A 25,192-nucleotide genomic window follows, 5' to 3' on the forward strand; every position below is an offset into this window, starting at 1 on the left:
TACAAACCCAGTGACGCTCTCTGTGTTAAATATTTAGCGAAAATATATGACGAAAATAGAACATCTACAGTACCAGCTCACAACACAGCTGTGTTGCGCACTTGTGATGTATTATACTATAGATAGGCTATTTTTGGCAAAGACATTTGGTGTAGTGGGAAAACGGAGGGGGCCTTGTATAGATCGCTGGGGGACTTCGTTCAACAAAGTATATATTTAGGTTCATTATGTGTTTTCAAATGATGTCATTGTCATTGTATAAATAATTAAATAATAACAAACAATGCACTCTGTCGAGCTGCCAACTTGCACTTTGCACACAAGTTGGCCTACTTGTGCGCGAGCCGAGTGTGCAACTTATCTCTGACTCTTGTCAACGTAAGGTGCGTTCAGACTTGAACATGTATATTCACCTCGGTTCGTCCCGTTTGTGTTGCGCCAGGTCGCGTTGCTCCCGTTCGCATTTGCATTGACTTTGAATAATCGCACCGCTCTAACCATCCAAGTCTGAACACAGCTTTACATTCTGTTTAGGCGCCCTGGCTCTCCACCATTAACTACTGCGCTATAAGCAGACCCCGTTCAAGTTATTGAAACAAATTCAATATAGTTATAGTTATCTGACATATATAGTTAATATATATACTATAAACTTAAATCTGTTATGTCATCCACATAACAGCCAATCCCTGATTGGCCGAGCAATGCCACCAACACAAGGAGGCAATCCAAAGGGTCAAAGGGTCCAAGGGGACATATGCAAAGCTGCCAACTCACGCTCTGATTGGCCAAGCAACGCACCGACATACGTACGCAACGCCCTGATTGGCCAAGGGTGTCACCGACATACGCAGCCGAAAACATTACTTGCGCACGCTCTGCTCGCGCAAGTAATAATAATAAAACATTTGTTCATTATTGTGACTGTATAAGGAACATTGTTCTACTGTAGCCTACAGTGAGTCTCACCTGGGGCCACTCTGCCGATGTAAGGTCTCAGTCTCTCCTCAGCCTGCCTCTGTTTGCGCTGGGCTCTGCCTCCCTATCATGCACGCACGCACACACGCATGCACGCACGCACGCACGCACGCACGCACGCACGCACGCACGCACGCACGCACGCACGCACACGCACGCACGCACACACACACACACACACACACACACACACACACACACACACACACTTTATAGCTAATTGCGACCATAGGTCGCAGATTACTATGAAAACCTGCAAAACCTGTCAGTCGTTCTGTCAGTCGTTCCATCACGCCACCAGGCCATCAGTCCCTCACACCACGTGACACGTCACACCACCATATATGGCCGTCAGTCCGTCACGCCTCGTGTCACGCTACATATATGAAGATCACAACACTGACCTCATCAAACCCTGGATAGCCAGACATGGAGAAGACTGGGTCATCACTAGATCTGTATATACCTCAATGCCCTCTATATATGGAGTTGACCTGTTCTGGCATTCCATATGTTGATCCTTCCCCACCATGTCCTTCCTCTTCAATGTCTCCCTTTTGACTGAACTCTAGACAGGCCCTCCCCAAAGTTATTAGTGCAGCTGTGCCCGGCAGCCGGCGAGAACTAGAGTTCTTATACTAATCAAATGATTCCCGAGCGTGGCACGGCTGCAGCTCACTGCTCCAAGAGATGGGTCAAATGCGGAGAACAGATTTTACTGCGGTAACGTGTGTGAGAAATCGTATGACTTTGACTTATAACTTCTCAACAGGCCCGAAAATAAAGGCCCGGCCCTACCTGGGCCCTCATCAAACCCTGTACACTCAAGACACTGCCCCCGCTGCCACCCTTAGATCTCCATATATGGAGCTGACCTGTTCTGACATTACATATGTTGATCTGACCTCATCAAACCCTGTACACTCAAGACCCTGCCCCTGCTGCCACCCTTAGATCTCCATATATGGAGCTGACCTGTTCTGACATTACAATTATGTTGATCTGACCTCATCAAACCCTGTACACTCAAGACACGCTCCATATATGGCCAGTACAGAATTCATTCCATATGTTGATCTGACCCTCCCTGCCAAAGTGCCAGCACTCGCCAGGCAGTCTGCCGTCACCCAGGCGGATGCGTGCATGTGACCTCGCCCTATATGGCGAGGTTGCTTCTCGCCCTCAGGGCGTCTTATGTTACAAGTACACTCAGATAAGTTAACGGTCAAGTATATATATTATATATATGTTGTAAAACTGATCCTGGTATTTGACAACAATAGGAATGTTTTCCATCCACTTTGTATCATGTATCAAGAAACGAGAGTAGGGAATTGACATCATCAGAGATAAATCTGCAATAAGTTTGTAGACATACTTCAGGTTAACTGAGGACAGATATGTTAAAGGTATTTGCAGATTTCTTTTGTAAAACCGGAACTTTAATCACAATATAAATGTGTTTTGATAGGTTTAGAGAAACAAAACAGCTCATGTTTTTCATCCACTTTGTGTATCACGTTCAAAGAAATGAGAAACAGCTTGTCGCATTTTGTAAGCTGTATATTTCACGAATGACAACCCAATGTTTTTCCCAAGTGGAACTAGCTCAGTAGTCTGTTTACAATTCCACACTGATATTTCTAGCAGCTTTGAAGTCCACGCCAAACCCACATCTGCCCTGAACGCACGCCAAAGCTGATGATAAACAGGTGCATTTTTTCTTTACGTACAGTACTGGGCCTCTCTCCCCCATAGTCAACCACCATTTAACACCTATCAGCAAATGACCCCGCCTGGAGCAGTAGCAACCAGATGAGTTTGACAATTCCAGCTGCATGAAATCAACTAAGACAACAATATGTTTGAATTTTGGGAATAATCCTGTCATCTCTGTGTTTTGTCAAAACAAACCAAACCCGGCCGGGGCACAAATGGAACAAAATTGTTGCCTAAATTCAGTTTCACTCATGATGTAGCTTAAGCATAAAAGTAGACAGTTGTCACGCATGGCCACACAGTTAAAGTGTCAGTACTCACCATGACCAGGTCTGAGAGAAGGCTCAGCATGAGAGGGATGACAAAGGTCATGCTCAGGTGCATGGCTGAGATGTGTGGTTGAGACAACACAGAACCAGGCCACTGATATTACTGAGTCAACTGCAAACCCAAATGAAAACAACATTCATGTTCAGACTATTATTCCCTCTGCATTCAATGCATTCCTTGATATCCATTACGGTTGAGCTGAAATTGAACACTAATAAAAAGGACTCAGGCTGCCAATTTGCCATGCTAATTATTATAGATTTGTTTTCGTTTTCTTTTCTCATTTTCCGCCATATTCACTGTCATTTACCCACTATTAGGCTACTTTCGGCCATTCCAATAATGTTGCAGGAAGCAATGATGGTCATTGAGTCACTAGACCACAATAATTTCCCATTACAGTGGAAATGAAGGGTTGAGTTTCACGAAGAGGACATTCAGCTTTTGGCTGAGGAAGTAATTTTCTCTAAAGAGACCCCCCCCCCCCCCCCACACACACACACACACACACACACACTCTGTTCAGTTAAAAAAGAAATAACAAATCTTACCAGGGTTTTCTCTTGTTCTGTCTCCTTCTCCTGCAGCTGCATGCCTCTTTCTCTCTGTCCCACCTGCTCCGCTTTTTATTTGTTTTTATTTGATTCTCCAATTCTTTTTTTTTTTACATTCTTGTCTTATCTGCCCCTCCTCTGCCCAGTCTCTATGCCTCTCCTCTCCACCCCCACCCTTTCTTACAAAATCAAAGACTTTTCAGTCAGTGTGTGTAGTCTTTTTATGGAATGTGAGAGTAGCATGCAGGGAGAGAGCTGTACTTGAGGGAGAGAGAAAAAAGAGACAGTGGGAGATCAAGAAAAAATGGGGGCGGAGGGAGAGGGAAAGGTGGGGAAACCTCTTTTGCTTGTAATTTAGTTGTCTCCATGTTTGTCTCTTATCTGAGTATATTTTTTGAGTATGTCATTTACTTCAGTATTTGTATTCTTGGGCACTTTGACACATGACTTTCACTCCACTACATTTCTAGGAAGAAATAGCAGATCAAATAGCAGATCTACAAGCTCACAACACCTTGTGATGCATTCCGTTCTGAGCTTGCCTTTAGACCTGCTATTTGTTTTTGTTTTTTGAAGATTTCTGGAAAATCTTGTATTTTGGGGTAAAATGTCAAACTTTTAATACAGCAATGCATTGATATGAATAGGAAAATGTACTTTGGAATGTGTACTCTACTTTTGAATACTTAACAGTTTCAGGCTGTCGAGTGTTTACAGTTCAGAAACCTGCTTACAGTGAGGTTTTTCTTTTTCAAAGAAGATTTTGTTTATTTTTCATTTATTTGTATTAACACCAGAACAATGCCTTCCATTATAGCATGCTAACTTTCCAGGAATAGAAAAGCTTATTAGCTTGGATTCCCCATCGATGATGTCACTAGAGCATTAGTGAGCAAATTATATGAAGATAATAGATATAGGTTGAAATTTTTTGAAGTTGTCCTTTAAGTATTTTAAAAATACATTTTGAATACTTAATATTTTTAAAAGCAAGTAGCCTACTCCAGTACTTAACTACATTACAAAATTGAATGAGCAACTTTCACTTGTAGCTAGTTGAGTAATATTTGACCAGGAATATATCTATAGATATAGCCTAGTTTGAGTTTGAACTTTGAAGTACTGCATGGGTTTCAGTATTTGGTCCACCAATGATGCTATCCACACTCTCACACCTCTCATATTAAAATTCAATGGGGCTTTATTGGCATGAGAAAACATTATGTTTACATATTTACATTGCCAAACTGCCAAAGCAAAAATGAAACAAACCAGTTTACAGAATGGGGGGAATGAAGTGGGCAGATGGAAGTTAGGCTGAATTCAAGGCAGACACTGCCCTCTTGTGATGATACCGACTAATAACAACTTTAAGAAAATATGAACATGCAACCAAGACATGTTTCCCTTTTCTGCAGATTGGTCATTTTATGTATAATTCCGGTTTTTGTTTCTCAAATAGTAACACTTAATTAGTAATAATAATAATAATAATAATTGTATTATTAACAACTGCGTGTTGACGTCACGTTATCATGAATGATGTGGTGGGGGTGGGGGGTCGCAGTGGGAGGGACCTAGTAGGACTAGGAAGACATGATTTGCGAGTTGTTTTCAAAATCTGTTCAAAATACGTTGTAATTACTTACTTAATAATTTATATTAATCTCAGATATTATGAAGACGCGTGAAAAATGAATTTCCACCAGTTCTCACCACGGGTTTGTTTGACATTTCTACGTGATGCTTTTTTAATGTATAAGCCGTCGTACCCACCACGACTGGTGTCGCGCGCCGAAAATAGCAGATGTACAAGTTCACAGCGCGTCGCTTCCGCGACGCGCTGTGAGTTTGTAGATCAGTTATTTCCGGCCCGCGATACCGTCGTACGAAGGAGTACAAACAGAAAGAGAGACCCAGGTGACCACTCCGCCCAGAAGGGCAGAAGGGGGGAGGGACTCGGGAGAGAGAGAGAGAGAGAGAGAGAGAGAGGATGATGATGTTGGAATGACACCAACAAATGAGGCTCTGTCATGTATTTCTGTTTAGTGGGGATTCTGTCATTTCGGGTTACGGTACAGTTTTAGACCGAATGACTCTTCTTTTTAGTGGATAATTTTCGGATAATTTTGCATGTCACGATCCGTCGTGTCGCCAGGCTTGTTGCTTCCGAACCACACGGTACACGGCCGTCCATAGCTTAGAGTATATACATAGTGGTTAAAGTGTATCGGGTCGGTGGCGTGCTGTGTTGACACATTGTAATTGTAGTAGCTGTAGACGGCTGCTGTTCTGGAAGCCGCGGTGGAATTGCAGCATGTCATTTAAATGTTTAGTTTAGTTTATTGGCTCCTAAAAAAAGTAATAGATAATATATGAATACGGACTTGGTTGCTTTGGATTGCGATCGTTACACAGCCAAAGCTTCTCCGCGCATCAAGCCAGCCAGCAAAACTTCTTCATTGACTGTTGATCTTTCATCTCCTCATATCTCGAACAATTCCTCAGCAATATCAACGTGTTTGGACTTTGGACTGAAATACTGTATGCTACAGATGGGGAGAGGCATAAACTTCACTTCGGAGACAGGTTGTTAATTGCTTAGCCTACTGCCAAGAAATAGAGCCAGCATGGTGGATACTTGTAAATGGATATAAATATGCTATATCGGCATAATATTTCAGGTAAGCGCAACTAAACCTATTATAGTTTGTATTATATTAGGCCTCTTACATTTTGTGAAATCAATGATCCTTGTTGTGAGTGAATTGAAGTTAATAGGTGTTACAATTTGCATTAGGCCTAGGAGTATGAGGCTGTAGGACTACTGATACTTTAAATATTTATTTAAAGTTTAAATATTATGTAAAGTATCTTGTCATCTGGTTTGTTACTGCTTGTTAGTTATATATTATTATTACGGATTTTTCTACGTCAGCTGAGATGCCCTTGGGTCTGTGCATGATTCACATCTTATGTCAAGTCAGCCTGTCCACATCTGTGGCGCCTGAGGCCAGCTGTAACAATGAAACACTCAGTGTTCCTGCTCTACAGCAAAATGTATACAGTAATGGAGTGTAAACATGGACTGACAACTGTCAATTTTACACTCTTAGAGTTAAATTATTACTCCACAATTTATGTGAACTGCCTGTGGACTCTTATAGAAGCAACTCCAGCCATTATTTACATCCTCACTCCCACTCACAAAAGTCACTGTACTGTGAATGTGGACAGCCAGTCTTTTATATAATAACTAAGTCGTATGAAAAGAGCAACTAATTACATAATATATGATTATATTATTCCTGACGAAAGGCCCCAGAATGTTTGTCAGTTGGAATATTCATCACTGAATGTGTCTAAAACAGACCTGAAAGGTGGGCTTAAACTGATTCCTATAGTAGGCCCACAGTATGTCTTTATCATGACATATAGGCCTATTTAATACACGAGGGAGAGATACATGTAAGATAGTGCTGCTGCTTGATTTGATTTAAGATTGAACTGTGTGACATAATTAAACTGTCACACCAAAAGGAAATCTGTCCCACGTGGCTCTTCTTTTCTCCTCCACCAATGTAATAAAGTTATATCTGTCAGGAAGAACATCAAATCTTATAGCCGTGAGCACTCCTACTTTTGCAACACTCAATACAATCATAAACCTTCATATTTTTACACCATGGCCAAAGCTGCTGTCAGTCAAGTCTTATGAGCCGATGTGTGTTGTCTGCGTGCCATTACAGGCGACGACCTATGCGCCCCAGACAGCGCAAAGCACCCTGGCATCAACGCCCCACTACACATTAGGACAGGGCATTCCTCATGCCATGTCTGCATGCCTCCATGCTTCTCGCACTGTAAGTGAGATGGACACTATCTGGGTGCTTGCGCAGTGCGTATGGGTGGGGATGGATACAAGGCAAGCACATCCAGATCAGTCATCCGTCCGTGTGTGTGTGTTCCTTACGCACCTGTCGGCGTGGGCCCCAGACGCGCCATCTCGGCTGGGGGTGTGTTTACGATGTAACCCCCGAACAACAGCTGAGTCTCTGAATGAAAGACCCCCCAAATCGTAGTTTAGTGTGGGGTTTTCCTGTCCATGTGTGCGTGTATCTCGCTGTCTGTCTGCATGTGTGTGCTTTCACCATTTACTTTAGCAGCTCCTTGGAATCTTTGCTATGTGTGCAAATGCACATTAGTAGTCCTTCATACCACCCTGCACATTGGAGTGCATAGCAGTCATTCCAAGTGAATACATTCAAGTGCCCTAGCCCCGAGTTGAACACTCCATCCACACAGATAAGATGCAAAAACAACCACTTTTAGCAGAGACGAAGGGCTACTACCTGAAAGAGGGTGTCGAATTGACACCCTCTTTTAGGCATTGACTGGCCCTCCTGTCAATTTCTAAGAGGAGTCTCTTGAGATTGTCTGAAATGTGTGCTATCTGTTACGTCACAAGGTTGCTGCATGTTTGTTGGGGTGCATCTTCATTTGTGTATTATGGTCATATAAACATATTGACCTCCAAACAAATCTACACCTCAGTGTTAATTTATCCTCTTGTAACTCAGAGACAAATGTAAACAAATGGACCCTTTCAACACTCAGGGCTGTATTTTGCGTGTCTTAAGTACCAGGTCTTATTCCCTAACTTGAGTAAACTAAAGACCTGGAGGCGTGATCAATGCCATGTGGCTATTCTGAGTGGCCAAAGAGCATTGATCTTTAGTTTACTCAAGTTAGGGAATAAGACCTGGTACTTAACTCACGCAAAATACAGCCCTGAGGGTCTTACTGTGTATTTCTCTATATTTCTCTCTTTGTGTGTCGAAGGGGGGATTTTATGTGTCCATGTGTTCCACTCTGCTGAGTACTGACCGTAGCTAAGAATCAATGAGGATGGTACTGTAGCAGCAGGGTAATAATTATAGGGCCCAGGCAAGAGATGACTTCATGCTGTATTGTGGTGTCGGCACTCGGCACTAGGCAGTGTGTGATTAAGTAGCCTACTGTATGTGTTGTGGCTATAATATGTGCAGAGCCTGAGCATGATGTGACTTTGACTTTGAATCTGATCCCCTCTCTCTCTCTCTCTCTCTCCCTCCCTCTGCCTGTATGAGGCCTATCATTAGTCCTATACTTAGCCACTGTTATCAGCCCGTCTTCTTGATCTGTGGTGAGGCTGTAGGATACACAGGGTTTTGGAATAGCTCTGTCTCTGTGTGTGAGCTGAGCTCACGTGCATGTTTATTTCTGGTCATTGTGGCACCTCGGATGTTACATTGAGAAATATTACTGACTTTGATTTGGCAAGTTACACATCGATAAGTTGCACTGGGTATTAAGGGACATATGTGGGAAGTTTCTGTTGGGTCGCATGGCCACTGCTGCTAGGTCCACCGTTTTAACTGTTACTTACATTGGCCCTGGGCAATGTTGTTGCTTTAATATTTAAGAAATATAAGATTCAGATACTGTATAGATTGATTTAACAAACACGTAATAATATTATAATATATGGCCATTATTAGATTAAAACATTGCTCCCACAGTCTGGAAAAGTTACTGTAGTGAGTAACTTCTTTGATTGTATTACACCAAACCTTTGTGAGTGAACCACCTGTGTAATTAGCAACTGATATTTTCTATCTTCACCTTGATGAGAAAATGACAATACAGCTCTGAGTCTGTTGATGTGAATGATGAAAGCCATGTTGACACAGCTGCAGTAGGGAAGCAGTCTGCATGTGTGCAGTTCTGAATCACTGGTGAATTCTATTCACCAGTTCTGAGAACACTATTCTGTGTTCTATATTATATCCTTCAAATTGCAACCAAACCCAGAAAGGCATGTAACATATCGTTACATGCCTCATGATCTGGTACCTGTGTTTTGCCAGCACATCACCCAAGCAGCCATTGTGGCTCAAATCTTATGTGACAAAGCATAATGTGACACCCGCCCCACCTCGCTCTCATACCGTTTCATGTGATTCCCTTGTGTCTTGCATTAGCCTTGGGCTGTTGAACTGAGCTGAGCTGAGCTGGTGGTTGTACTCTACAGGGACCCAAGCTTTGCCTTCCATAAAACCTCCATACAGGCAGGCTCGTTCAATAATCCTCCTAGCCTCTGTGGGTCATGTGACAGGGATGTATAGGATCTTTATACCCCTAGGGTTAGAAATGAGAGTTAATCATTTTCTTCCCTGCTCAGGCTGTCACTTGAACTAATGAGTGCTGTGCACTGTGACTGTGGGATGACACCGTGGTTTACCTTCTGATTGTCTTCCATATAGTGGTGAGTCACCCTGATTCATGCTCGGTCAGCTGCAGTACAGTAGATGTTTGAAATCTCTCCGACGTCTCCGTCATACCTCACTTATGTGGCACCTACTAGAATTTTGTTTCATTTCACATGTGCATTATGACTTTATGACACACAAACATATTTGACCCACTGTTTTACACCTGCATGTAAACCTGTGATGTGACAATCAAGATTTTTGATTATGTATTTCTTGGGGAAATGAGATCTGGAAGAGTCTGAGATATTCTGACCACCTTTTATTTTAAAGATACATTTTTGCACTTTATGCAGTGTAGAGAAACTGAGGACAGAGAGGGGTCAATGTATTAACTGGCTGCACCCTGATCCCTTGGACGTTTGAAGTCACCTTGACCACACACATTGAAAGAGGATTCAAATAGGGCTATTTGCATGGCAGGCTCATTGGCAACGTGTGACATCAGAAAATAAAGGACTTCATTGAATTGCTCTATTCAAAATGCTTTATATGGCATGTATCTCACATCCAGCCAACTCCACCCAGGTGATGTGTGACAGGAAGCTAGTGTGTGCTAGAAAGTTTGAAATACTGTAGAATAGAACTAGCTCCATTGATACTATCGCCAACTATCTTGTGGCAGTTGGTAACCCAACAGCCACGGTTAGCATTATCTGTTGAGCTAGCAACTCCGACTAGATCTAACACAATGAGGTAAGGGCTAGGTAGGGTGTATGATAACAGTTAACCACCGGCCATGATCCAATTTTCTGTGAGGATTCATTGTTCTCTAATGCTCAGTGTGCCACTGTGACAGTTACTGTATAGAAATGTGCTGTGTAAGCAAAGAACGGAGAGGAGTGACAGAGAGAATAGAATGAGTGGGAACTGCCTGGAAGATGAGGACAAAATGGAGCAGGAAGAGAGGAAGTCAAACCGTTCTCTGCCGATGAATCCTTAGGGAGAGCGTTGTCTATTTAAAGGTCACTATTTAAAGACACGCTGCACAGTCAGAACCTTAACACACTGTCAAATCCTGAGTATTCATTTAACTCAGAGTTCAACTCTGAGAGTTAAATTAATACTCTGTTTTACTGTGCAAGGCTTGGCATATCACATTAAGTGCATTGGTAATATCAAGCCGCGTCTCCTCCATGACTAGGAGGAATTATCATGGCAACTGGCAGCGAGGAGGAGGCGGTCACAGTTAGTCAGGTTACACGGCACACAGCATATGGCAGGTGCACATTTGACACAGGTGTGTCAAATGGGTTCACTATACACTGCATGTGTTTGACTGTGCACTTTCTACAGGCTAGCATGAGTGATATCATGTTATCTAAGGAAGGTTTGGGTGGAAGCCACATGTGGACCAAAAATCCCCACAAGGACAATATATACGTGACCTGATACGTGAATGATTTTAATGAGGTTCAGGTTGGGGTCAGGCTTAGGGTTTGGTTTAGTGTTATATGGACATAAAGGGCCAAAAATAAGAAAATTGCTTTTTTTGATCCCAATGGGTATACAGTATATACAAACATGTCCAATGGGAGAGTATATGGGACAGTTTATATATGTCCTATCCTATAAGGTTTACCAGTTTGTGACTCGCTTTGTGACCAGCTTTGCTGTTTATTTGTGCTTGTGTTTCCACAACAAACATGCTGCTTCAGGAGTTTATATGCATGCACCCCTGCAGGTTTAAGAGCAGCACTTATCGATCTAGCACTGTACTTGTGCATTGACTTCTGCTGAGTTCCAAGACTTAAAGTACAGTGTAATTCAACACGCAGTACAGATCAGCAGCAGTAGGCACCTTTTCACAATTCATTGTATACAGTATTTCAGCATTAACTAATTAAGCCATAATACTTGTTGTACAAGCCTGTAGATCTGCTATTTTTCCGGTATGTAAAATGTGCCATTGTTTGAAGAATTGCCCAAATGTCAGGGTTTGAGGGTTATTGTGGTTAGATGATCACAGTTCAGTGAGAAGTATTATGTGTTTAGGCCTTAGTCCACATATGTCAAACTCAAGTCCCGGGGGCCAAATCAGGCCTGTGAATGAATTATCTTTGGCCCGTGGGATGATATTTAATTAGTATTAGAACTGGCCCTCTGGTATATTGCACAGACCACCATAATACTACAAGTCCTGCTTTGTGAGGCTCATAGAACAGGAAACTGAGCTTAATAATATTGCATTTTTAGTTTTAAATGCATTCACTTCTTTGCTATTTGCCTGGGACGTCCTCCTGACCGCGGTGCCCGTGTGTTGAAACACAGTCCGGCCCTTGACTTCTACCAATTTCTTTATTTTGGCCCACCGTGTATTTGAGTTTGACATCCCTGCCTTAGTCCAACACTTATAGAGAGAGGCCCATCTGCCCATCTTGATAACAGGTTATAAACGATACTGTCAGTAGCACAGCTTCCTGAACCTCCTGATATACTACTTTCAGAATGGTACTATTTCCTGTTTAGTGCAAGTTCCTGGTAATGTTGTAATGGATCATGAGAATATTTTAGAGAGGTGATCATTGTTGGCCATTAGCCTGAGTGATAGTGATGGGTGGGGTGCCATCAGGGTCACCTTACACTTTCATGATCTGTTTATCAGTTAGTGGGGAGGCTGTCTGGCTGGCTGTCTGGCTAGATCATGAACTTGCCATAGGATATTTTCATCATCTTGGAACCCAGCTGTCCCATGATGTCATTAATCCAAAAAGCAGTTTCCGTATCCTGAAACAGGATATTTAAGTGTTATATAGTTAGATAATAGCCCTACCTCTACTAAATCTATTGCAATGGTGAGTGGTGACATGTTTTTGGCTGTGCTGTAAAAGCTACAGTACTTTACACTTGGATTGCCTGTTGGTGTTTGCGTTGTTGTCCCCTTAGCTGCACAGTAGTCTGAACCTGTATCCCTTCTAACAGCAGAGAGATGAAGTACAAAATTCAACATGTCAGGCAAGTCCATATAGAAAGATCCCTTGCTTATTTTCATGGCATATCTCTCTTAATTTGAGTGTGTACCTTCCATGGAAGGAGATAGCTACTGTATGAGGCATGCGAGGAATTTAAACAAATGTGTTAATAGTTGAATTAATACTCACAATGTCACATGTTGTTGTGTGTGTGCACCAATTCAATTTATTCTAGTTTTAATATTGGTTGCAGGTTATGTGAAAAGCAGTAATGAAATATAGTGCCCCTGAAGCCATAGTTCAGTACTGAAAAACAGTAAATTAAAACGACGCCATGAATTTGAACTTCTTCCCCCCACTGTTTGGCTCTGTTGGTCTTGTTTTATGGTCCACGTCTAAAGTACATTCAAGCTGTGTTATGAGGTGTATGGTTCACTAACTTCCACTCAGTCGCACGTACATGCACGCACACATTAACCCATTTTAGGCGGGGACCCCTTTTGGTGTTAGCATTATTGCTATGCTTTAGCTATTGAAAAATGGCATATCTACAAGCTCATAGCGCTACGAGCTTGTAGGTCTGCTATTTTTGAAAATCGAAGAACGACTGACATAGAAACATAGCTTTTTCAGAAAACTGTCAGGATGTAGAAGACATTTTTAGAATCTGATCTCAGGTCAGAATGGGTTAAGGTTGTGTCATATTTGCTTCACAGTTCACACCCATTTGATTGCCAGAACTAACTCACCAAAATATTATTATATGGCTACTCACAAACCATTATTAAAAAATAAAAATAGCTTAGTTGCCTTAGTATTAGCTGTATTGCAAAGTAAATAAGTAAACCGAACATTGGTATTCTATCACGCAATAACAGACCGGAAAATGCCTTGATTGACCCATCAGAATTAAGCACTAAGCAAATGCCGTTGAGTCAGAGATACACACCATGCCAAAAGCTGACATCCATTACCTTTGAGCACAAGCTCAGACATTGACTGACAGATATAACAGATAATCCATTTCAATGAATGTTTTTATTGCAGACTCAAGGTCCATATAAAAACACAACATATACACATACAATCTATGATTATAGTAGTCAACAATTTAGTACTGTGTGTGTGGTTTTAACCCAATTTCCACTAGGAAGAGTAGAAATTAAGCCTTTGGTTAAAAAATGTCAGAGTTCTTATCTGTGCACTGTAGCTCTCAGTTGCATAAATGCCTCTAATGACTTTGCGGTAAGTGACTAACAAATCCGCCGTTGCTTAGGTGACACTTATCAGCCTCCCCATCTCAGACAGCCAATCAGAAGTTGAGAAAATGATGCAGGGTCCAGCAGCCAGGTTCATGTCAAGGTTACATACTGCTGTCTGCCGGGAGAACTGACTCTTGAGTCTAGACACTATACAGGCTAGCACGCACACACATGTGTCGGTGTGTGTAGTGGGATCAGAGAAAGCATCTGGAGTGCCGCTGTGATAAATGCAATTAGGTTGATGGAAGTGTGGACATTGTACGGAGCCCCTATGGAGATGAACAGGACCAAATCAGATTTCACCACATTAAGAGCCATGTTATGTCTAGTAGAATGTGTTCTAATGTGTAAAGTGTTGGTGGATGGATTTGGAGCTACAGTAAACTCTTATAATGACTATCATGTTTTGGCTCTCCAATTTAAGCTTTCACTGTCTCAACCTTTATCTGTTTGTGTAACTCTAAGTTGGCTCTGGCCTTAAAGGGAAATTTCACCCTTTCTGCAAAAAAGTCTGCTCAAATCTAAAATATCTAAAACCACATTACACACATACTGTAGAGACCCCCAGGAAAGTCTTCTAAACGTCATTAACATATATTCTTTTGCAAAAAGGGTGAAGTTTCCCTTTAATCTTTGACTGACAATCTTAGGTACGTATCAGGCTTGCACACAACTTCCTATCACTTGTGAGGTGACAATTTTATTTAAAAAAAGTACCATTTACCATCACAGGAATGAGCAAAACCTTAGCAGAGGAGAAAAAGAATAAATCTGCACAACAAAACCTTCGGTCTTGAACCCCCTAAAATCCAAGTCTGTGTAAAAATCCAGTCTTTTATACACACTATTATGAAGAGTGCTGTTGATGTGGCCTGTATCAGGCGTGTCTGTGTGGTTTACAAGGCCCAGTGACATCATATGCACTCGTAAAGTGATATCGAGGGACCAGTTGTGCTCATGCACTTTTACTGTCGGCACTTCACCGCGGATGAGAGTTAGAGGCAGATGTTCGCTGCGAAGCACGAAACGAGGTGGGGCTGGTTGAGTTTGCACCATATCTTTTAAAAGAACCATAAATAATCCCTGTTTTACTGTTATCACTTCAGAGAGGTAGACTCTGTTATGGTACTTTTTCCACAGTTATTAGAATCTAACCCTGCTGCTGCAGCTCTTTGGAGATTAGCCTTAGCCTTAGACATTTTACTTTAGATATGGCTTTTCTCTGATTGTTGTCTCCTCTTCCTTTGAAAAGTTCTATCCTATTTTCCCCCAAATGTTGAGGTACTCCAAGTAAGATCTCGGACTCTCCATTATAATTACTAGACCGAGTTAGGAAATAATTATGCAATACCCATTATACTCCATTGTCAGAGTACCTGTTGTAACCTATATCTCTGTATATGTCTCTGTTCTTATTCCTTTGATGCCCATCGAGATCTCAGCTCACTGATGTTATCAATATATGGGCATTCCCATATATGGGGGGGGGGGGGGGGGGGTCTGTAATTCTGGAAAGTTCTTGTTCAATGGTGAACGTCAAATGTTGAGTGCACTGCAAACTGAAAGTGGACTGACTAAGTAATCAAATGGCAAGTGTGGGGAGTTCGACAGGTGTGCGGAACCTGTCAAAGCATGTTTAGGGGGCTAGGTTTGCCATGCCAATGGATTTGCTCATAATTTGAGCCATGGCCAGAGCTTTTTTTGGAGGTTCTGGACAACGGCCGATCCGACTCGATACCGGGCACCGCAATCCCTCGAGTTGTCTGCGACGTGTGGCGCAAATGTGTTGTTTGTCGGGGGGTCGAGCGGTTCTGGAGATGCGTGGATTATAGATGTGTAATATACATATGTACATACAGAGATTTGTGCATTTATTTGTAACATAGTCTCATGATGGGGGACATGTTGCTGCTCTTGTCACAACTCCACCCCCCTGGTAGTGTACTACTAATGGGGGCTCCTAATGGCCTATCAATATTAAATGCACCCTAGTTGAAAGCACTGTGCTCCCCCCCCCCCCCCCCACACACACACACACACACACAATTCAATTCAAAGGGCTTTATTGGCATGAGAAAACATACGTTTACATTGCCAAAGCAGAAAGAACAACAAGAATACAACAATACAGCAATACAATCAAAACAAAAATGATGTACATTTGAAGGTCAGAATCTTCAATAGATCAAATTCTATGTACCAAGGTCACTCGATGCAGGTATAGTGCAGGAATATACACAATGATTAGTCTTTAGGGTGGTTGTGTTCCATTTGATATCCTTCTCCTATCACAGCAACTCACAAATCTTGCTGCTGTGTTTGCACATTGTTGTACTTCGCCCAGCAGATATGGGAGTTTTTTGTCATTGGTCATGTTTTCAAAATCTCTGTGTGTGGTTGTAATCTGTGGGAAGTATGTGTCTCTGATGTCTTGGTACAATGGACAGATGGTTAGGAAGTGTAGCTCTGTTTCCACTTCATTTTGTGTGCAGTGGGTGCATAGTCTGTCTTCTCTCGGGACACAGGTCTGCCTATGACGGCCTTTCTCGATCGCGAGACTGTGCTCACTGAGTCTGTCACACACAAACACACACACACACACACTCTGAAAAGCCTCTTCCTGTGCTCCGGTCTCGGCCGGATGCCACCTTCCTTTCAGTTCAGATGAACTGAAGTAGGCAGAGTGCAGAATGACTTGGCAGTTTGGTGTCCAGTCAGTAACAGCTGTGTTTCTCTATCCAGAGGGAGTGGATGAGGGTGGTCTGCAGGGTGTGTGTGTGTGTGTGTGTGTGTGTGTGTGTGTGTGTGTGTGTGTGTGTGTGTGTGTGTGTGTGTGTGTGTGTGTGTGTGTGTGTGTGTGTGTGTGTGTGTGTCTGTGTCTGTGTCTGTGTCTGTGTCTGTGTCTGTGTCTGTGTCTGTGTCTGTGTCTGTCTGTCTGTCTGTCTGTCTGTCTGTCTGTCTGTCTGTCTGTCTGTCTGTCTGTCTGTCTGTCTGTCTGTCTCTCTGTCTCTCTCTGTCTCTCTCTGTCTCTCTCTGTCTCTCTCTGTCTCTCTCTCTCTCTCTCTCTCTCTCTCTCTCTCTCTCTCTCTCTCTTTGTGTGTGTGTGTGTTCCCTCCTGTGGCAGGGCACATAATGTGATGCAGCATGGTGATCAGATGGTCCTTCCTAAGTCTCCCCATCTTTCAGTACTATGTCAGTCCCTCCCCTCTCTTTCTGTTTCTGCTGCCGTCATTTGATTTACATCCATTAGTATATGGCATTAGCACGGCTTCCATGCCTTCTCATTGGATTAGCATCAGTTAGCGTTAGCTCTCACACTGGTGTTCCCTTACCCACACTCACTTTTGGCTATAGCCAAGCGCAAGCGTCAGTATTGCTTTCAACCCTGTCTCATTCAATTAGCATCATCTAATGACAATCTGCGGGTCCTTTCATGGCTGAGTGAGCGATTGGCCTACTAGTGCCCTGACCAGAAACCACCCCGAATTATTACCCCTCTGAGAATCGATGCTGACTTCAAAGGATTCTATCACAACACATCATTTCACAAACCTAGAACTGGGATTCTTTGGGGCGTTTCCAGTCTGTGTGCCTGTGTGTGTAATGTGTATGTTGTGTTTTTGTGTGGTTCAAATGAAACAAAGGTCATTAATAATCAAGCATTAGTCGCATTAGTACTTTCTTGTTCTGCTGACTTTAGGACTGCACAATTCAATCACAATTAATAGGCAAATTGTGTACCTGGCCTCTCCTTTTTTTTTAATATATTTCTTTATTCAGGGAGATGTACAAGGTTAGTCTTACATCGTTATTGTTATTGGTGACATTCCCAGTTTATTTTTTAAAATTATTTGTGCAACCCTTCCCCTTAGGTTGGGCAGGATGACCAAGAGTGGTCACGCTTGCCCAGCCTACCCTCCCGTTCACCCTCCCACCCTCCCATGGGTCCTAGGGGAGGCAAAACATAAGAATTAAAATTAATTTAAATACAACAAAATAAGGAAAAATAAATAGAGTAAGTAAGATGAACAAAAAAAGAGAAAAATAAATGAATAAAAAGAAACAAAAAGAAGAAGAAAAGAACAAACATGACATAAACAGAGAATAAAACACAAACAATGTCAATTACCAAATAGACATAGACATTATATTGTGTAATATAGCCTACTGCATGCATATACCTCCTTGGGACATTGAAATTGATGCTGAGTAGTTAAATTAAATTACAACTGATCGCTCGGGAGTGTTACCAAGTTGTTGAAGTGTGATATGAAGGGTTGCCATCTAACATTTCTCAATTGAGCCTCTAATTGTGAATTTTACTTTTTCAAGCTTTAGGAAAAACATCATGTCTACCAGCCAGGTGGATATAGGTGGGGGGGAAGGGGATTTCCACATGAGCAGAATCCTCCTTCATGCCAAAAGGGAGGTGAATGCGATTACATCTGCATGGGTGGATTGAAGGGTTAGTGTGTCACTGGGGTCCCCGAAGATGGCTATACGAGGGCATGGATGGAGATCCAGTGCCTGGCCTCTCCTTACCATTCAACAATAGTTAATAAACAAGACACTACATCTCAGCAACCATCAGACTCTTTATTAGTTGCTAAAGATATATAGCCGTAGTGCTTATTTGTACTATTACAAACAACAGACAGGTGACTAGTAAAATACAAATTGTCTGCTTGCAGTGTGTATGTCTAATGTTTATATTGATACTAGCAAACAGGAATGTTGTAATAATGCTGTAGTTAGTGCAGTATATGATGAAACAGCCTGCCATAGTTTAATGTTTGTTAGAGAGTTGATGGAAAGAACAACTGAGCTGCAAATGGTTGATGGAAACTGTGGAAAGACCAACTGAGCTGCTAATGAATACAAATATGTGGGTGACTTAAAGGAGTCCAGTGTTTCATTGGCTGTGGTAGCAGTGCAGTTTGTACTGTACACAAAATTAACATTCATCTTGGATTTAATTTAGCTCATGTTTAAAGCTAAAACAAACCAGATCTGTAACATAGACAACAGGGGGAAGCTATGTTGCATACTACTATGTACTGTATGTGGGCGTGTCCTTCCATACAAATAAAGTTAACTTTCTTGTCTGAGAGTGATGTCCGTCTGGCCCGGGTGCCATCTTGCACTCACCACTCATTTTATGGAGTTATTGATCCGTACAATTGATTAGTTCTGCAGCTCAAATGACGGTTAGATTTACAGTCTCAAGAGGCCACAGTTCTGGCACACAGACAAGACTGGCAGATTGGCTCTGCTGTACAACAGCAAAGAGAATGAGAGAGAAAGAGTGATAGAGGGAATGTGGGAGGAGAAGAAAGAGAAGCAAGGTTTACTGTAGACGCCCGCTAAGCCGTGCCAACTAAGGACCACTCATTGTCAAAGAAGATATAACCTTCTTCAACCCCTTTTCATCCCTCCCCCATTCCTCCCTTTGTGTTTCCCGCCTCCAGGCGTTTTCCCTTCTTCACCACTCGCCACGCTCCTCCTGGTTGTTTAGCTCACACCCTGGTCCAGATAGTATCCCCATCAGACAGCTGCTGGATTTGCTTACTAGTATCTCTGGTCATGAAGTTAGAGTCTGTGGAGGGAATGAGTGAAAGAAATAAAGAATTTAGAATATGAGAGAACATTCCACAGACAATTGTCTGTTGCTCGAGGCCACTGTGTGAGGAGGAAGTGCCCCGCCCCCACACACACACCCCCCCCCCCCCCCCCCCCCCCCACACACACACACACACACACACACACACACACACACACATTATTACTTTCTCTGCCTCGCTGGCTCTCTTCCCACTGTCCGAATTGAGTGAAATAAAAAGCCTCCCGAGTCGCTCCATAAACTTGGAAAACACATGAGCGAAGGTAAATGAGGGAAGCGGTGACGTAACCCGTGTCACATTATGCTGTTGAGTGATGGAGCTGAGGTTGTGTTGTGATTGGGTGCTACGTATATGAGCGTTGGGAGTTGAGGACCAACCTTGTGGTGAAGCTGAATGGGGGAGGGGCCTTATTTTATGTAGTAGTGCTGCTCCACTCATGCGTAGCCTCACTGACCCAATAGATCAGAGCCCTGGGGCTGTCGCATCTGATATGCGTCCGTCCTGTTGATCCTGAAGAATGCTGCCCTGCAGTGTGTGTGTGTGTGTGTGTGTGTGTGTGTGTGTGTGTGTGTGTGACTGTGTGTGTGTGTGTGTGGAGTGTGGACGCACACACGTGTGTCTGCTGTCTGTGCATGCACGCACGTTTGAAAGTGAAATCTTTGCCAAAACAAATGACCTGGTTCTTGCTGCAGATCCCTCATATATAACCCTCCTTCCCTTGTTTGCACGTCTTTCTTTGGCCTGGTGACACTAGTCCCTGATAACTTCTCTGTACTACTGTACACCGGTGAAATATGGAGTGTTAATGTGGACATGCTGATTTTCAAAAGATATTGTATTTGATATGGTCCTTAAAACCTGATATAAAGGTTTGTAGCATAAAAAAGTACACACTGCTGCAATAACAAATGACCTGTTCTGGCTGCTGGTGGAGCTTATTGGTGGTTTTACTTTTATGTGGGAAAATATGTGTTTTTTTGTGGGGGTTTTTTTGGGTAGAAGGCACTCCACAGAACAGTGTAAAGTAACCAAGAAACACAAACAACACACTCGCTCACATATTAAACCTTCCTTCCTGTGTATCTTCCCAGTGCTTGCTTACTGGGGTCGGAAAAGAAGGCAGGCAGGAACTCCTCGCTGGCAGGGTGTCAGAATGCTCTCTCCCCCAATATACAGTATACTAGGAAAGAACCAAAAGATGTCATCATCTCTGCAGATATCTGCTGAGAATAAACAGCTGCACGAGCTATGGAGGATCTCTCTCTCTCTCTCTTTCTCATTGTTACTCTTTCTGTCTGTTTTATGTATCCGTCTGTCTGTCAATACCCTCCATCCCAAGCCCATCATTGAGTGCATATCCATAAATCAAAGGACAATTACCGGTAATCAGAAATAATGGAAAATCATGATTTCACGGTTTCACAATTATATACTGTACTGTGTGAAAATTGGCAATAACTTACGCCTTTTATTGGTTTTTTGAAGGGACAGACAGTAGGCTGACAGGAAACGGGAGAGAGATGGGGGAAGACATGCAGTAAAGGCCGTGTCGGGCTCGGGAGTCGAACCCGCGGCACACTGCGACTGGATTACCAGTCGGGTGCCCAGACGGTTACGCCACCGCCTGGGCCGGCAATAACTTTTTTGGTCAGCTGTTACTCCATGCCCTTGTCTCAGTCCTCACCATTAAGAACATCATACAATCCATCTCCCAGCAGGCTCACAGAGGCACAGTAAAAAATAGACAATGAATCATTACATACTAATGTATGGCAGCAAGCAATAGACAACAAAGCCATTACAAATAGTATAAAATAAGATTAATTATTGTGATTCATAATTGTGATTATTACAACATTCAGCAAAGTAATAAAAGTAAAGGATTAGGATTTTTGTCATTGTGCAGCTCTACTGTACCATTAATTAATGAAAGTCTTTCTAACACTTATTGTGCCTAATTTAGCTTTATTTTCTTTTTGACTGTTTATTAAAGATATTTTTTTGCGGCTTACGCCTTTATTGATTTTTTAAGGGATAGAAAGTAGGCTGACAGGAAACGGGAGAGAGATGGGGGGATGACATGCGGTAAAGGCCGTGTCGGGTCCGGGAGTCGAACCCGCGGCACACCGCGACTGGATCACCAGTCCGGTGCCCAGACCGTTACGCTACGGCCTGGGCCTTTGACTGTTTATTGACCATCTCACAAATAGCTCAGTTTAGCATTCATGCTTTGGAATCAAGGTCTTTGACTGTTTTGTTTGCACAATCTGCATTGCTTCTCTTACAGAAACTGTGGCTCCAGTATGCATTGTGCTTAAGAGTGCAGCATCTTTACACATGCACTAACTTTGACCTCAACGTTACATCACTAGGTGTGCTATTTGTGTATCCACCCCCAATATCAAGGCTTAATGAGTGGTTGCATATAGGCCAGGGATGCAGTTCTTAGCCAAAGCCACCCGTGGTTAATGTCGTTGTGCTTAAAGGGTATTTCCCATGTTTTATTATGCTGGTGATGGATATTTATTTACTAAACTGCCGTGGGGGGATGGGCATGCTTTCACATGGGCAGTTGACAGATGGTGTGCCTGAGTTACTGCCCTACCTTTGAATGCGTGTCACAGTCAGTTCAGCTGTTTTGCCTAAATGCCTTTTTTGTTGTTTATCCTGTGGGCTGTTTTGGACTTAAAAGACCACTGTGTGATAGGGAATGTAGTCCGTGTACTGTGTTGGCCCCTGATTGAATTTGCTTGAGGCACAGCCACAAGTAGTACATTGCTCACAGTGTACTTGTGCCGCAAGCAAATTACATCAGCCCCAATGCGGAATGGCAGATTCATATCTGCCCTGAAATTGGAAATAGTAGAGAAAATCTGTAATACTCAATATATTACATGTATTGAAATATAGTATGATCAGGTATTTGTCATGTGACCTCTCATTTAATCTACAGTATAGATAATCTACTATAGACTAATGCTATCTTAAATGTAATTTTAAGACAAATTTATATAAATAAAAGACACATCACAGTCACACATCAGGTTTCTCGATTGAAAGGTTATTTTCAACACTATAATATGTATAAATTAGTGGCTAACCTTTTTTTGGTTTTTAAACCAAGGTTACGTATACTGTACGTACTACGTAGTCTATTCTAGATCCATCAATCAGATTCTTGTAAAGGGATAAAGTGTATTTGGACTCTTTGGAGGGGCTTTGTGGTCATTATTCTGATGACCCAGATGGGGCGATATTTGGTGGACTTGCTGACATGATGTGATGGTGGATGTGTCAAACTGGATATCAATATGGAACCTAGTTAATGCTGAGGGAGCTTTGGCAACAGATATCCCCCCATCCTTCCCCAATTAGACTTGTTTCTAATGACACACATTGCCCCACCATTTTCACTAGACCAAGAGGCTTTGACTGTCCTGCCTGTGAAGGTTGACCTGGTTATGTGGGCATGCGCATGTTATGTGTGCCTATATTATGTGTGTGCGCATGTTTGTGAAGCAGATTAGTACTAGCAAGATGGCCCTGGAAACGGCAATGTATTTGGTGTTTGTTTTTATTTTTTATGGTGGTGTGTGAATGGTGAATGTGGGTCAGTGTGTGGCATAGTGTAACGCTGTAGCCCTTTCCAGACAGGGGACTCTCATTGTAGCACACCACCACTCCTCTCCTATCCCCTCCATGTGGAGTAGAATTACTGCCCTTCTGCTGCCTTGGGAGCTGTGGCACACAAACTAGAGTAATAACTTCTGTCTCTGCACTGGGACAAATACACAAATCTTAACACAACATTTCATGTCTTTCTTTTTTTTTTGCGGCAGTGGGGGTTGCTTTATTAAAACACATTCACTATTGATGTACACTATAGCCAATTCAGGGGTTGAGCGCCAATGCCGTAAATCTACGGCTTATGGTCCTTTCCTTTTATAGTGGTTTATGATGGCTCGCCGTCGTAATGGCAGATACATTAGCATTGGGTTGCTAGGCAATGAAGTAAACAGAAAATGTACTTTAACCCATTCTGACCGGGCACCCATTTTGGTGTCAGCATCATGTTATGCTTTAGCTATTTAAAAATAGCAGATCTACAAGCTCATATCGCGCCACCGAGTGGCGCGATACGAGCTTGTAGGTCTGCTATTTTTGAAAAATCGAAGAGCGACTGACATTTCTAGAATCTGATCTCAGGTCAGAATGGGTTCATCAGACCAGTGTGTGTCCGGCGGAAACCTCGTATGAATCTGATCTCAGGTCAGAATGGGTTAAGCACACGTCCACTCGTTGTAAACATCTTTTCAAATGCCTTTATCTCGGATTCCTTTCCCAGATTGTGCCCCTCATGGTCAAAATAAGTTTTATTCGACGGCCCATTGCCAAAGTAGTGATGATCGCGGTAACAATATGCCTTCTGAAACTGGAAATAAACCCTCCGGTTAAACAGTCCAGCTGAAACTAGGGGTACAGGCTTTAGTTCCGACATACTATTGGTCCGACTGTCATTAGACCGACAACCTACCTCAGACCCTAACCTAACCATAACTGCAGTGCAGGCACGAGAGCAGCGCATGTTCGACCGCATGTTCGACCGCATGTTCGACCGCATGTTCGACCGTTGTTTCCGCATGTCGGACCTTTGTGTGAAGGATCTGCGTGTACATCCCGAAAATAGTCTCATCGTTTGTTACCGAGTCGAAGAATATTCCACTACCACGATGCGAAACAACAACACAGAACAGAGCGAGATGGATGCGGCCATTAAACACCAGCCAGTGATGGGTTGATTTCCGGTTATGTCATCTTCGTCACGATGTCCGATGGAAACCATGTATGTCTTAAAAGTTATCAAACGTCGAATTAAACATACTAGAGCGCACCTCAGCACTGGCCCTGTCATACTCTGCAGCAGAATATTGTGCCCCTGTCTGGTCTAGGTCATCACACACACACACACACACACACACACACACACACACACCGAGTGGACACCCAGCTCAATACCACCATGAGAACCATAACCGGGACTATTCGCTCCACACCACTCCCTCTGGCTCCCAGTATTATCAAACATAGCCCCCCCACACAACATGGCCACTGCTTGGCCAGCCTTCACAAATGTGCGTGTGGTGAGGAGCAAACTATGGAGCACATCATGGAAGTTTGTCCTCTCCAAAGATTGGAGGGAGGATTAGTCACCCTCCATAAAGCAGACCAGGAGGCAACCGGTAAAAAATACTAGAGCCCATTGGAGCCACTACAACAGTGCACATTGGGCACTGGCCTACTTGGAACTATGCATGTTGGAAATGCATGCCACACCCAGATAATATGTCTGTGTCCTGTTTATGCCCATATATGGAGTTCTTTGTCAGGCATGCCCAAATATGGAGTCTATGCAGACGTCAGTATGATGTCAGAACAGGCCAGCTCCATATATAGACGCTGGGCCGGGCAGAGCCTTTTTGGGGTGGTTCTGGACAACCGTGGGTC

The 25,192-nt window shown here is 42.9% G+C and overlaps 1 protein-coding gene across 2 annotated transcripts in view; it reads left to right on the forward strand.

Moving 5' to 3' along the window:
• Positions 1 to 5,639: 5,639 nt before the first annotated feature.
• Positions 5,640 to 25,192, forward strand: part of ccser2a (coiled-coil serine-rich protein 2a) — an 83,545-nt gene continuing 63,992 nt past the window's right edge. Inside the window, exon 1 of one of the 2 annotated variants that reach the window (XM_083775747.1) lies at positions 5,640 to 6,265. The gene's annotated coding sequence lies outside the window, so the exon portion shown is untranslated. The remainder of the gene's footprint in view (positions 6,266 to 25,192) is intronic. The other variant, XM_083775746.1, reaches the window with a different exon arrangement.

Source organism: Protomyctophum parallelum, assembly GCF_964188405.1.
Source record: "Protomyctophum parallelum genome assembly, chromosome: 10".
In the NCBI taxonomy this organism is placed as follows: domain Eukaryota; kingdom Metazoa; phylum Chordata; class Actinopteri; order Myctophiformes; family Myctophidae; genus Protomyctophum; species Protomyctophum parallelum.